A 12,248-nucleotide genomic window follows, 5' to 3' on the forward strand; every position below is an offset into this window, starting at 1 on the left:
CCAAATTGAGAAATTTTTTTTTTTTTTTTTTTTTTTTTTTTTTTTACAAATAAGTTAGCTTATACCTCTCTTTAATAATAGAGGGGATGGAGGGAAAAAATGTTTCAGAAGAAAATTACAGTTAAATTAAAATCATTTTAGCTTCGTCCATATTTTCAGTTTAAGATCTTTTGTAAATCAATAAAATGTGAAAAATTGTTTCGTATGGACGGGAGGAAGGGGAAAAGGGAAGGAAAAAGGTAAAAGTATGTTTAATTGACAAAAAATTAGAAGCTATTTGCTGATAAAAATGTATATAATAATATCTTTGTCTTGACTAACTTACATGGTATTTGTGCTTGAAAAAGAAATGTACACTGTAAAGATATATGTAATTAAATGTAAATAAAAAGAAATAAAGGAAGAAAGAAAGAAAGAAAGGAGGAAAGAAAGAAGAAAGATATTGTATTCTATTAAATACTTTTTATGAATTGGTTGATATGATCACACGGTTGTTAACTTTCCTTCTACTTGTACAATGGTTCAAGTCACAGACCTGGCAGCTTGCCTTCTCACTTTCTCTCTCTTTCTCTCTCTGTCTCTCTCTGCTGAGCATGCATGCCCTACAGCAAATTTAAAAAAATGATGATGATGATGATGATAAATAGAATCAATCAATAATTTTTTTTATAAAAGGAATAAAGTCAACTTGATCTTGGTGTATAATCTTTTTAATGTGTCATCTCATATGATTTTCTAGTATCTTGTTGAGAATTTTTGCATCTGTATTCATCAGAGATACTGGTTTGTAGTTTACTTTTTTGTGATATCTGTTTTTTGGGATGATGGTAATGGAAGCTTCATAGAATCAATTTGGGAAGGTTCTTTTCTTTTGGATCTTCATAAATAGCTTCAGTAGAATGGGAGTTAGAGCTTCTTTAAAGGTTTTATAGAATTCAGAGGTGAAGGGAACCAGAAGTTAGCATAATGGCTATGTGGCTGGACTCCCACGTAGTCGACTGTGGTTCGCGTCCTGGACCTGGTGGGTTAAAACTCACGCCAGGCGCGTGTGTGTGTGTGCCCAAGATCCCGAGAGAATGGAGAAGGGATTGCAGCGTGACCATCCCCCCTTGAGGTTTATTTCTCGTTTTCTATCTCTATGTCTCTCTCTGTCTGTCTGGCGAGCACACGCACCCTATAGCGAAAACTTCTCAAAAAAAAAAAAAAAGAATTCAGAGGTGAAGCCATCATGACCTGGACTCTTCTTTGTTGGAAGACTATCACTGATTCCATTTCATTGCTTGCTATTGGTCTACTCAGTCTATCTCTTCTCGATTCAATCTTGGTAATTATATGTATCCAAAAATTTGTCCATCTGATCCAAGTTTTCTTGTTTGTCAGTGTATAGAAGTTTGATGATCTTTTGTATTCCTGCTATTTTTGTTGTAATATTGCCTCTTTTATTGATGATTTGATTTATCCAGTGCCTTTCTCTATTCTTCCTAATTAGTCTAACTAATGGTGTGTCAATTTTATCTTTGCAAAGAATTAGCTTTTAATTTTAATTTTTTTGTATAGTATGTTTATTCTCTATTTCATTTATTTCTGCTTGAATCTTTATTGTTTCTTTTTGTCTACAATTTTTTGGGCTCTCTTGCTGCTTTTCCAGTTCCCTGAGGTATGTTGTTAGGTTGCCTATTTTCCATCTTTTGATTTTTTTCTCGTGAGCAGTAATTGCTATGAACTTCCCTCTAATGACTGTTTTTGCTGTGTTCTATAGGTTATGAAAGCTCAGTACTAGTTAACATTGGTTTCAATAAATCTTTTGATTTGTCTTAATTTCTTCAGTAGTTGTGAACTCATTTAGATGTAGGTTGTTCAGTTTTCCTGTGCTTGTGTATTTTTTATTTGATCCCTGTAGTTAGATTCAAGTTTAATTCCATCATTGTTGGGAAAGTTTCTAGATATAATTTCTCTACCTTTGGATTTATAAAGGCTTATTTTGTGCCCTATCATGTGGTCAATCTTTAAAAGTGTTCCTGGTGGATGTGAGAAAATGTATATCTTGTGATTGTCAGGTTATTTATGGTCAAGTTATTTTGGCTTATTTTTTGTCTAGATGATCTGTCTGTGCTGGGGTCTGGCCTCGGCAGTGGTGGGTGGCTCGTACACAGGAAGGCAACACGGGTGATCAGGAACATAAAAATTAGACTGAGACCTCATTGCTCCTTAGCATGTTCTCAGCCGGCCACAGCCAGACCCAGCTCCAGGCTGCAGCACCGTGGCTATTAAAACATGCGTATTTATTGAGGGAGGTTTAGGAAGTAAGGAGGGTGAGGGGTAGTAAAAAATTTACTCTAAGGAACAGGGTATACAAAGCATGGAAGCAATAATTATAAACATGCTGTTTGTCTTGTCAGATCAGGTAAAATCAATCACAGTTCTCAGGATGAGGAAGTCCATTTGTCTGTTGTATCTTCTTAGATCTTGATTACTGGGAAGGGTCTTTTGAAGAGGGGGCTTGCAGGATGTTTGATAACTTTAGTCCCGGGACAGGGCAATAACATTGCTGGTTATAAAGACCTAGATAGAAATCTTGTCGTGCTAAGTAAAGACACAGTTAATATATGGACTATCTATACATTACAACAATAGAGGGTGAGTCTATGATCTTATATGGGAAAGGAAGATGATCTTGTAGCTCAGAAGACAACACAGGATGTTTTATTAGCAGTTTTTCATAGTCAACAGCACATAGATGAGAAACTCTTTGTAGTTGAAAGCTACCTGTTGCTTTAGATAAGAGCTCCCAGCTAAGGTAGTCTTTCTCTGGAGGCCTCAGGTTTGTTCATCCCATTGTCCCAGTCAGGCTTTTTCCTTTTATAAACCTGTGAGTTTCTGCATTTTGATTGCTGAGTCTGTCAATTAGTGAGTTCTTTTGTTTTATCTCTGAGTCTCTGTTATGTGGTGAATGTGCTGACTTTGCCCAGCATGAGTTAACTTCGGCCTGTAGCTTTAACAAGGGGTATCTACATAAAACTAGCCTTAAACTAACTTAGTCTACAAATGCTTCTAATGCTAATTTGGTTTATACTAACTTAATCTATATGTTAATTTTGGCTTAAAAACAGACAGGTGGGGGAGTCTTAAACTTCCTGGTCCTTGTGTCAGTCTTAGGGAACCACATTCCTACAAGATCACTAATTGGCTTTATTGCAATGGTTGGGGGTGATGTTTTACCCTTACAGGGTACCATAATAACAGTAAAACTCACGGCAGAGAAATTGAATACCGGCCTGTTCAAGGACACAAGGGAGGGCTCATAAACTGGGCCCTGCCTCAGTTTCTTCCCAGTCCAGGCCCTGCCTTAGAATGGGAGGCAGCATCCTTACCAGCTTGTGTTGCCTGCATGGCCCCATCATGTCTGGAGAAGGCAGTGGAGTGTTGAGATATCCAACAATTATCCTCTTGCAGTCTATCTCTCTTTTTGAATCAAGCAGTCTATTTTTCATGTATTTGATTGCTCCAGTGTTGGGCACATAGATATTTATAGGTGTTATATCTTCTTAATGAATTTCTCCTTTTAGTACTACATAATGTCCTTCTTTGTCTCTTCTTACAGTTTTTGTCTTAAAATCTATTTTGCCTTATATCAGAATATGACTCCAGCCTTTTACTGGTTTTCATTCACTTGCAATATCTTTTACCAGTCCTTCACTTTCAGTCTGTTTGTCTTTAACCATGAGATGCATTTCTTCTAGGCAGCATATAGAAGGCTCCTGCTTTTAAAAATCTATTCAAGTCATCCTGTGTATTTTTTATTTTTTTGAGAGCTCCTTATTTATTTATTTTTTACTATAAGGCCCATGCATTCACTGGAGTGACAGAGAGAAACAGAAGACAGAAAGCAAGAAATCATCCCCCAGGGGGATGACCATGCTGCAATCCCTTCTCTATTCTCCTCTCAGTATCTTGGGCATGCATGCACATGCACCTGGTGTGAGTTTTAAGCCACCAGTTCTGTGACTCAAACTGTGGTCAACTACGTGGAAGGCCAGCAATGTAACCTTTATACCATCTGTTGGTTCCCAGTCTATGTCTTTTGATTGGAGCATTTAACCCATTAACATTGATCATTGTTGTTATTTCCAGAAATTGTCCTTGACATTTTGTTAGCCATTTTCTTGTTTTTGTTCCCTTATTTCTGTTTGTTCCACTTTAGTTTTTCTGATATAGTATTCCTTTCTCTACTTCGTGAAAAACTGGTCTAGTTTTGGTGAACTCTTTCAGCTTTTATCTGAGAATGACTTTATTTCTTCATCCCATGTGACAGAAAGTTTTGCTGGATATAGTATTCTTAGTAAAAATTGTTTTACTTGTAGCGTTTTCAATATATCTTCCCATTCTTTCTTTGCTTGTGATGTTTCACTTGGGAAGTGTGATGTTAGTATAATGGGATAGATTTTATAAGAAGCTTAATGTTTCTTTCTTTCCATTTTTAGAATTTTGTTTTTATCTGCAATTTTGACCAATCTGGCTATAATGTGCTGTGGAGAGAAACTTCTTAGGTTGATTCTATTTGGGGTTTTGTATTTCTTGGGTCTGAATGTTTGATTGTTTTTCTAGGTTGAAAAGTTTTCTACAAGTATTTCATGGAATAGATTTTTGATGACCTTATTAGATTCTTCACCTCCTGGAATACTAATTTTTCAGATGTTTGGGTGTTTAATGGTATCTAGTATTTCCTGTATGTTATCTTCCTTTTTTCATTCTTTTAATAGTTCTATCTAGGTCAGAGATTTTTATCTTCTAAATTAAAGATTCTGTCTTCTTAATGGTCTAATCTGTTATTAATACTGTCAAGACTGGGACCAGCAGATGGTGTAGTGGTTACATTGCTGGACTTCCACATGGCCAACTACAGTTCAAGTCTCAGACCTAGTGGCTTGATACTAATGTTATGTGCATGTGTGTGTGTGCCCAAGATCCTGGGAGGAGAATGGAGGAGAAGGGACTATAGCATGGCCACCTCCCACCCCTGTGATGTGTGTCGCACTTTCCCTCTCACTGTGTCTGTCTTTTTCTCTTTGGAAAGTGCTTGTGCCTTAAGGCAAAAACTTCGGAAAAAAATACTGTCAAGGGAGACTTTTATTTCTTGTATTACAGTGTTCATCTCTAGATCTTCTGATTTTTTTTTATGATATCTATTTCCTCCTTCAAGTTGTGGAAGAACTTCCTTATATCCTGGAGTTTATTGCCTCTTTTCTCTTGCATTTCATTTAGTCTTGTTGCTTTGAATATTTTGAATTATTTTTCTGACATATCTGTGAATTCTATTATGGTGTCTATGGGTGATGAAGAATGTTGTGTTCCCTTTAGAGAGAAGTATTTACTTGTTTATTCATATTTCTTGTGCGTGTGCACTGGTTTTTCATCATCTGATGAAGTACACACTTATTCTTACTGTTTTGAATGTTTTTTTTTTCTCTGTTTTAGTGTCAGTGGAAAAGAACAGTTCTTCTTCCTAGGTATGTTCTTTGGTAGGGGCATGTTTCTTACAATCAAAATAGGGTGTATATAGCCAGGTCCAGATGCTCAAATCCTCTAACAACCTCTCAGGATGAAATGCACCTAGAACTGGGCTGGAAATATGTAACTACAGAAAGAAGTGCAAGGCACATGCCAGTGAAATATGAAATCTGAATGAACCTGGTTCTCTAGGTCTCAGTCAGGCAGGTTGGCAGAACTTAAAAAGCATTGGAGAAGCAGCTGGACAAAAAAGGATCCAAAGGTCATGACCCGCTTAGCAGAACATCAACAGGGAGCTTCACAGTTGCTCACATTTAGAGATTGCTTTTCTGGCACCTAGCTGCACTGGCCAGTGGAACTTGGAAAGCCTTATGATCATACATTTAAATAAATTATTGGTATGCAATGACTTATTATAGCCATTTTATTATTTTCTGACTTTTTTTGTTCCTCCTATGCTCATTTCTTCCTTTCTTGCTGTCTTCATTTTTGATATGATGACTTTTGTGGTGGTATACTTTGATTCCTTGCTTAATCTTCTGTGTATTTATTGTAGAATTTTCCTCTGTGTTTATCATAAGATTCAAAGAAAATATCTTATAGTTGTAACATCCTATTTTAAGGTGATAACACCTTAACTTCAACATGTCCTAACATTCTCTAATTTTACTTCTTTCCCACCTTCATAACATAGGTCATAAATGTTACAATTTACTTCTCTTTTTATATTGTTTATCCAGTGATAAATTATTATGGTTACAGTTATTTTAGGATAGGAGTCTTTTAACTTTTTTTATTTTTTAAATAAGGATCAATTCACAGAAAGTTACAAAGATAGTACAGGGAGGTTCTTCACTCAATTTTTCCCAGTAATTATATCTTGATTATATCAATAGCACAATATCAAAAGTAGAAAATTGGGCCAGTAGGTGGCATGGTGGTTAAAGGCACTGGACCTCCACATGAATGACTGCAGTTTGGGTCCTGAGCCTGGTGGCTTGCTTCATCTCTCTCTGTCTCTGTCCCTCTATGGTCAAATTAAAAGAAATAAATGAATAAATAAATAAAGTCAAATAAAATCTTTTTTTTAAAAGTAGGAAACTAATTGACATTAGTACAATTTATATGCATAGTTCTGTGCCATTTTGTCACACATGTAGATCAATACAGCTACCACTGCTGTCAGGACACAGAATAGTTCAATCACCAATATTCCTTGTGGTTCTATCTTATAGCCACAGTCACCTCTTCCATTCCCACATCTTTAACCTCTGTCAATTGCTAATCTATGCTCTATATATCTATAATTTTATCATTTTGAGATTGTTATATAAATGGAATCATGTAGCTTGACGTTTTTGGATTGGCTCTTTTCACTTGGATGATGGCCTTTACATCCATCCAAGTTATTGCATTTATCAATCGTTTATTTCTTTTTATGGCTGGGTATACACCATGCTATCTATATACCAAAGTTTAACACTTTATCTATTATGAGACATTTTGAATGTTTCCAGTTTTTGGCTATCATGAAGTAAGCTACTATAAACAATCATGTATAGGTATTTCTATAGTCATAAATTTTTATTTCTCTGGGAAGAATGCCCTGGAACAAGCTTTTGTTCTTTATAATTATCTTAAATAATTTTTCTAGCATACATTGAAAATCACATCAAATTATGTTGTAATTATGTTTCAGCCATCAAACATAGTTTAGAAAACTCTCAAGGAGAAGCATTTACCCTCTTAATTGTTCTTACTTTCCGAGGCTCCAAGATTTTTCTCTGTTTGATTTTTCTTTCTTTTATTTTTTATTCTCTCTGGTTTTTTTTTTGTTGTTGTTGTTTTGTTTTGCTTTCTTTACTCCTTTTCCTTTATCTCTCTTCTTTTATATTTCCTTTTTATCATTTCCTTTTTATTTAGAAAATATCTCTTAGTTATCCTTTTAGGCTAGATCTGATGATGACAACTTCTTGTTTCTCCTTCATATGAGAATGCCTTCATTTTCACTTCTTTCCTGAAGAATATTCTTTCTGGATGTAGAGTCTGACTCTATTCAAGACTAGAACAAGACTAGATGATAAATTTCCATATTATCCTTACTTTTTTTTATTTTTGAGAGGTTTTTGCTATAGGGCGCGTGCGCTCACCAGACAGACAGAGAGAGACAGAGAGAGAGAAAGCTAGAAATCACCCCCCCAGGGGGGATGGCCACGCCGCAATCCCTTCTCCTCCATTCTCCTCTTGGGATCTTGGGCATGTATGCACATGCGCCCGGCATGAGTTTTAAGCCACTGGGCCCGGGACACAAGCAGCGGTCAACATTGTGGGAGTACAGTGACATAGCCATTATGCTAACTGCTGGTCCCCATATTATCCTTACTTTTTTAAAGCATTCATTATACTCACCATTACTTGTTTCATTCTTATTTTCACCATAAAATCAGTGATTCTTAGCCTAGGCTGAATGTTAAAAATCCTAATGCTAGGTTGTATCCAAGATGAATTAAACAATAATCCCTGGGGTGGGAGACTCAGAGATCAATTTTTATAAATGCTTTCTCAGATAACTTTTTTAAAAAGAAACTTTATTCAGTTCATTCAGAATACATTGACAAAATAAAGTTCAGTTGCAGTTTCATATGTATCAAAAATACAGGTGATATTTATAACAATAATTTACTTTTCCTAGATAATTCTAATGTGCAGACAAGATGAAACCAGTGCCTAAGCCAGACTCAGTCTCACTTACAGCTGGATACCTAGTGCCTAGCTTGGTCCCTATGTGTCAATGTTTGTTTAAATGAATTGATTTAAGTGTAATTTACATTATAGTGATTAGCCATTATAACTCCACATGAGTTTAAATATTTATGACCCATTATATTAAACAAATTCAGTTCAACAGCTCAGTTCTGTAAATGCTTATTGAGATCTACTGCATACTAGAAGTTTGGCATATAAAATTGAATAAGAGATTATGGGGGATGTTTGGGTGGATTCCAGGGTCAGGAAGGCTGCTATCACTTGCTCAGGACCAGAGGGAGAAGCCTGGGGAGAAGCTGTGAGATGGTATGGCTCCCAAGTCAGCCACGAGGACACTTACAACAGCTATCCAGAACCACCGCTGGAAGCTCAGGTATCGGAACCCCACCCAGCAGCAGAGAGGGGTGCAGGAAAGCCACAAAGAAGCTCCTTCTGATGCCCCAAGGAGCAAGTAGATCCCTTCCAGACTCCAGGAACACCATAAAGCAATATGAAGCCTGTTCATGATGGGGTCAGGAAGGCCTTCCACAGGAATGCCTTCCACAAAAGAAATGAGACCTCACCATGACCAGTGAGGATGTAGGGAGAACTACTAACTGCTCCACCAACCACACACTCTCCAGTGATATCTCTGAGTGATCCTGAGGGGTTGTGGTGGCAGGGCAGAGCCAGGCAGGAGCCAGAGTCAGCCTGGGAGGTGATGGAGCAGAGGCTATCACTGGCCTGATGGTGAATAAGTATGGCATGCCAAATAAGGTGGCTGTGCCACCTGCCACCTTCTCACACCTTCTCACCAATTGGCCTCCAATCTGTGGTGAACATGAGTCCCTTATCCCCCATGTTCAATGTAGCTCCATCAGTGATTCAACATCCAGGAATCCACTATTTTCCAATCCACAATGCTCAGCTCCTGTCCTCCTCACTGACGTTTATCAAGTTTCCTTACAGCCTTCCCTATGTTGTGCCACCTAATTTCCTACCAAATCCGCTCCTTTCTTCTTATGCAAATCTCATCACCTCTCACCTTCCACATTTTGTGCCATACACCTCACTCCTGGCAAAAGGAGCCACTCCCTGCCCCCAGGTTTCATCCTCATCCCACTCATTTAACAGAGCCCCCTTTTCCTCCTCCCCACCTGGGCATTTGCCACATCATTCAAGTACTCAGCCACTGGAGCTCACTTCCGGCTGGATGCCCTTTTATTATCAGATGTCCAGGCTACTTTCTGGGTATACCCTGCAAAACCCCTTCAGCAGGTGCCAGTCCTATTCTTACCTCTCAGAAGGGCTAGTCTGCTCTAGAAGCAGCTGCTGCCAATGGGGAACAGAAACAATGAGGACTAAACTTACTATGGGAAAGTGAAGCCCTAGACTCCCCTCAACAACATGAGCGAAGGGCAGGGATTGGTGTCCATGGTGGAATGTGTGGTAGATAAACAGTTGTTATCAGGTTCTCTGACTCCATAGGTGAAGGTGGCAGCACTGGTACACCGAGGGACCCTAGACACTGACCTTGAGGTCTAGTAGGTAGATGGCACTTTAACTTCTCAGAACTATTGTGTGGTGGCAGCTCAGAGGAAGAAGCTGTCCCATAATACCCCAAATTAGCAGGGTGAGGTGCAAGGGTCAGCCAGGAACCCTGCAGAGCTGGTAGAGAAAAATCAGGCTTGTGGATTCTACCCTCAGTCCCATTAGAAACTGGTGAAACATAGACATTTACTCAAAGCAATGGTTGAAGCCAATAGCAACCTGGTACCCATTGAAAGAGACCCTGGTGGCATTGAATCTGGGCACACAGAGCAGAGCTACCTTCTCAGGCAAAGAGTCAATGCCATCCCCCTGTTATTTCTTCACACTTCTTCCCTTCCCATTTCATGAAAGGCACCATCATCCAGCTGGCTATGGGGGAGCTGAAGGAGATGGAGGACTTTCAGTCCCCAGATTTTATGCACAGTGCCAAGGTGAGTGGGGAATGGAAGATTAACTCTAGCATGGCTGTAGGCATTCAGGAGAGCCAGTGACCTGGATTTGTCATGCTGCTTTTCATGGTTGGTGAGCAGTAGAGTAAAATGGGCATTGAGATGTTCCCTGAGCACCCCTTCTTTGAATATAGCCAGGATTGGTCCTCCTGCAGCCCTGGGTGGACTGAACAGTTCTTTTCTCTACTCTGCCATTGGATACAAGTGGGAGATGTATGCATCTCCATCAGTTTACAGAACTTGAACAATAACTCAGTTTCTTAGGCCCCATGCTCCTGAGAAAGGCCTAAGAGGATGGTCTTGGGACTCAGACAGCTGTGTGACACTGAGGAGAAGAAATAGCCTGCAGGAGAGGGCTCCTGTGTGGTTGAATCCTCTTAGTTTGAACCTGATTCTCAGGCCTGCTGGTCAGCCTCAGTCTTCCAAAGATATCGTGTGCAAGGAGAGGAGGCACAGGCTGTGCTGATTTGTCCCTCTTTCATTCCACAGGAGGTCAAGCTGTCTATCAAAGGGCATTACAATATGGGAAAATAAATCTTTTTTCCTAGAATAGAACTGGGGCTTTGCCCCAGAGCTGAGCCTCACCATGAGCAGCCAGAAAATCTGAACATGAGGAGAAGGGAATGGTCCTGTTGGCAGTGAGATTTGAGAGTTGGGGGAGGCATGAAGGCAGCCTCCTAAGGCAAGAGCTCTTGCTCAACACCATTCTTTCAAGATATCCCCAGAGGGTGCTATGATGGGGAGCAGCAGGCCTTGGGCAAGGAAGGGGGTGCACAGGAGATAAAAAATATTGCAAAATCAGGACCTCCTTGTTCTTTCCTCCCTATTCTTAGCTCTTGCGAGGGGAAGTCCAGACTTTGGGGGCAGGTGGCAAAGGATGGGAGTGAAGAAAGAGCTAAAAATGATCCACAGCTTTTAGTAGCAGTTAAAATTGTCTGAAGTTTTTTTCTTTCTTTCTTTTTTTTTTTTTGTGGTGGGAAGGCAGGAGGCCCCATGGTTGGAAATAAGAGGGTTCCCACCCAGAATACTTCTTGTAAAAAATATGAACTTTGAAGGGTGAGTATGTTTAAAAAAAGAAAGAAAGAAAAGAAAAGAAAGAAAAGACACTATAGTCCAGCAGGTGGTGTGGAGTTTCAGGTGACTGGATTCCCCATGACTGACTGCATAGTTGGAGTCCTGGATCCAGCAGCTTGAAAATCACACTGGGCACATGTACCCAAAATCCCAGGAGGAGAATGACAGAGAAGGGATTGTGATGTACCCATCCTCCTCCACCCTGGGAGGATGATTTCTCATCTTCTTTCTTTCTTTCTCTCTGTCTTTCTAAGGCAACTGCTGGACCCTATAACAAAATTAAGATAACAAATAAACAAAAAAGACACAATGCCCTTGCATAACCTATACTCTAGCGGTGGAAATAGGACTATGGACAGATAATTAAAATACAATTTTTCTATTAAAAGCCATACTTTCTTAGAACACTTTTTTCTTTTTTTTTGGGGGGGGGATTTTCTGCTATAGGGCGCGTGAGCTTGCCAGAAAGACAGAGACAGAGAGAGAGCAAGAAATCACCCCTCAGGGGGGATGGCCATGCCACAATCCCTTCACTTCCATTCTCCTCTTGGGATCTTGGGCACACACGCACATGTGCCCAGCGTGAGTTTTAAACCACTGGGTCCGGGACGCGAACTGCTTTTTGCTTTATTTAAGGGCATTCCAGTCATTTCCATCTATCTTCTCTTAGTGTCCAACCTTAAAGGAGCCCTGGTGTTTCTCCATCTATGTCTACCCTGCGTTGCCTTAATGAGAAGGCTGGTTTCTCTAATTATGAAATCAGACTCAGCCAAATGCATACTTCACCTCATGCTTTCTTCATTTCTCAAAACATATCTAGCACACAGCTTTTTGTTCACTTTATCCTTTCTGCGTGTTGCCTATTTTCTCTCCCTCCTCTTGTCTTCTATTTTTTTTTTTTTTACTTGGGCCAGAAAATGC

The 12,248-nt window shown here is 39.3% G+C and overlaps 1 pseudogene; it reads left to right on the forward strand.

The window, feature by feature from the left end:
• LOC102472279 (ataxin-1-like) overlaps window positions 1-10,787 on the forward strand; it is a 46,160-nt pseudogene extending 35,373 nt beyond the window's left edge.
• The last annotated feature ends 1,461 nt before the right edge of the window (window positions 10,788-12,248 follow it).

The sequence above is a fragment of the Tupaia chinensis genome, unplaced genomic scaffold (genome assembly GCF_000334495.1).
Source record: "Tupaia chinensis unplaced genomic scaffold, TupChi_1.0 Scaffold000357_1, whole genome shotgun sequence".
Classification (NCBI taxonomy): domain Eukaryota; kingdom Metazoa; phylum Chordata; class Mammalia; order Scandentia; family Tupaiidae; genus Tupaia; species Tupaia belangeri.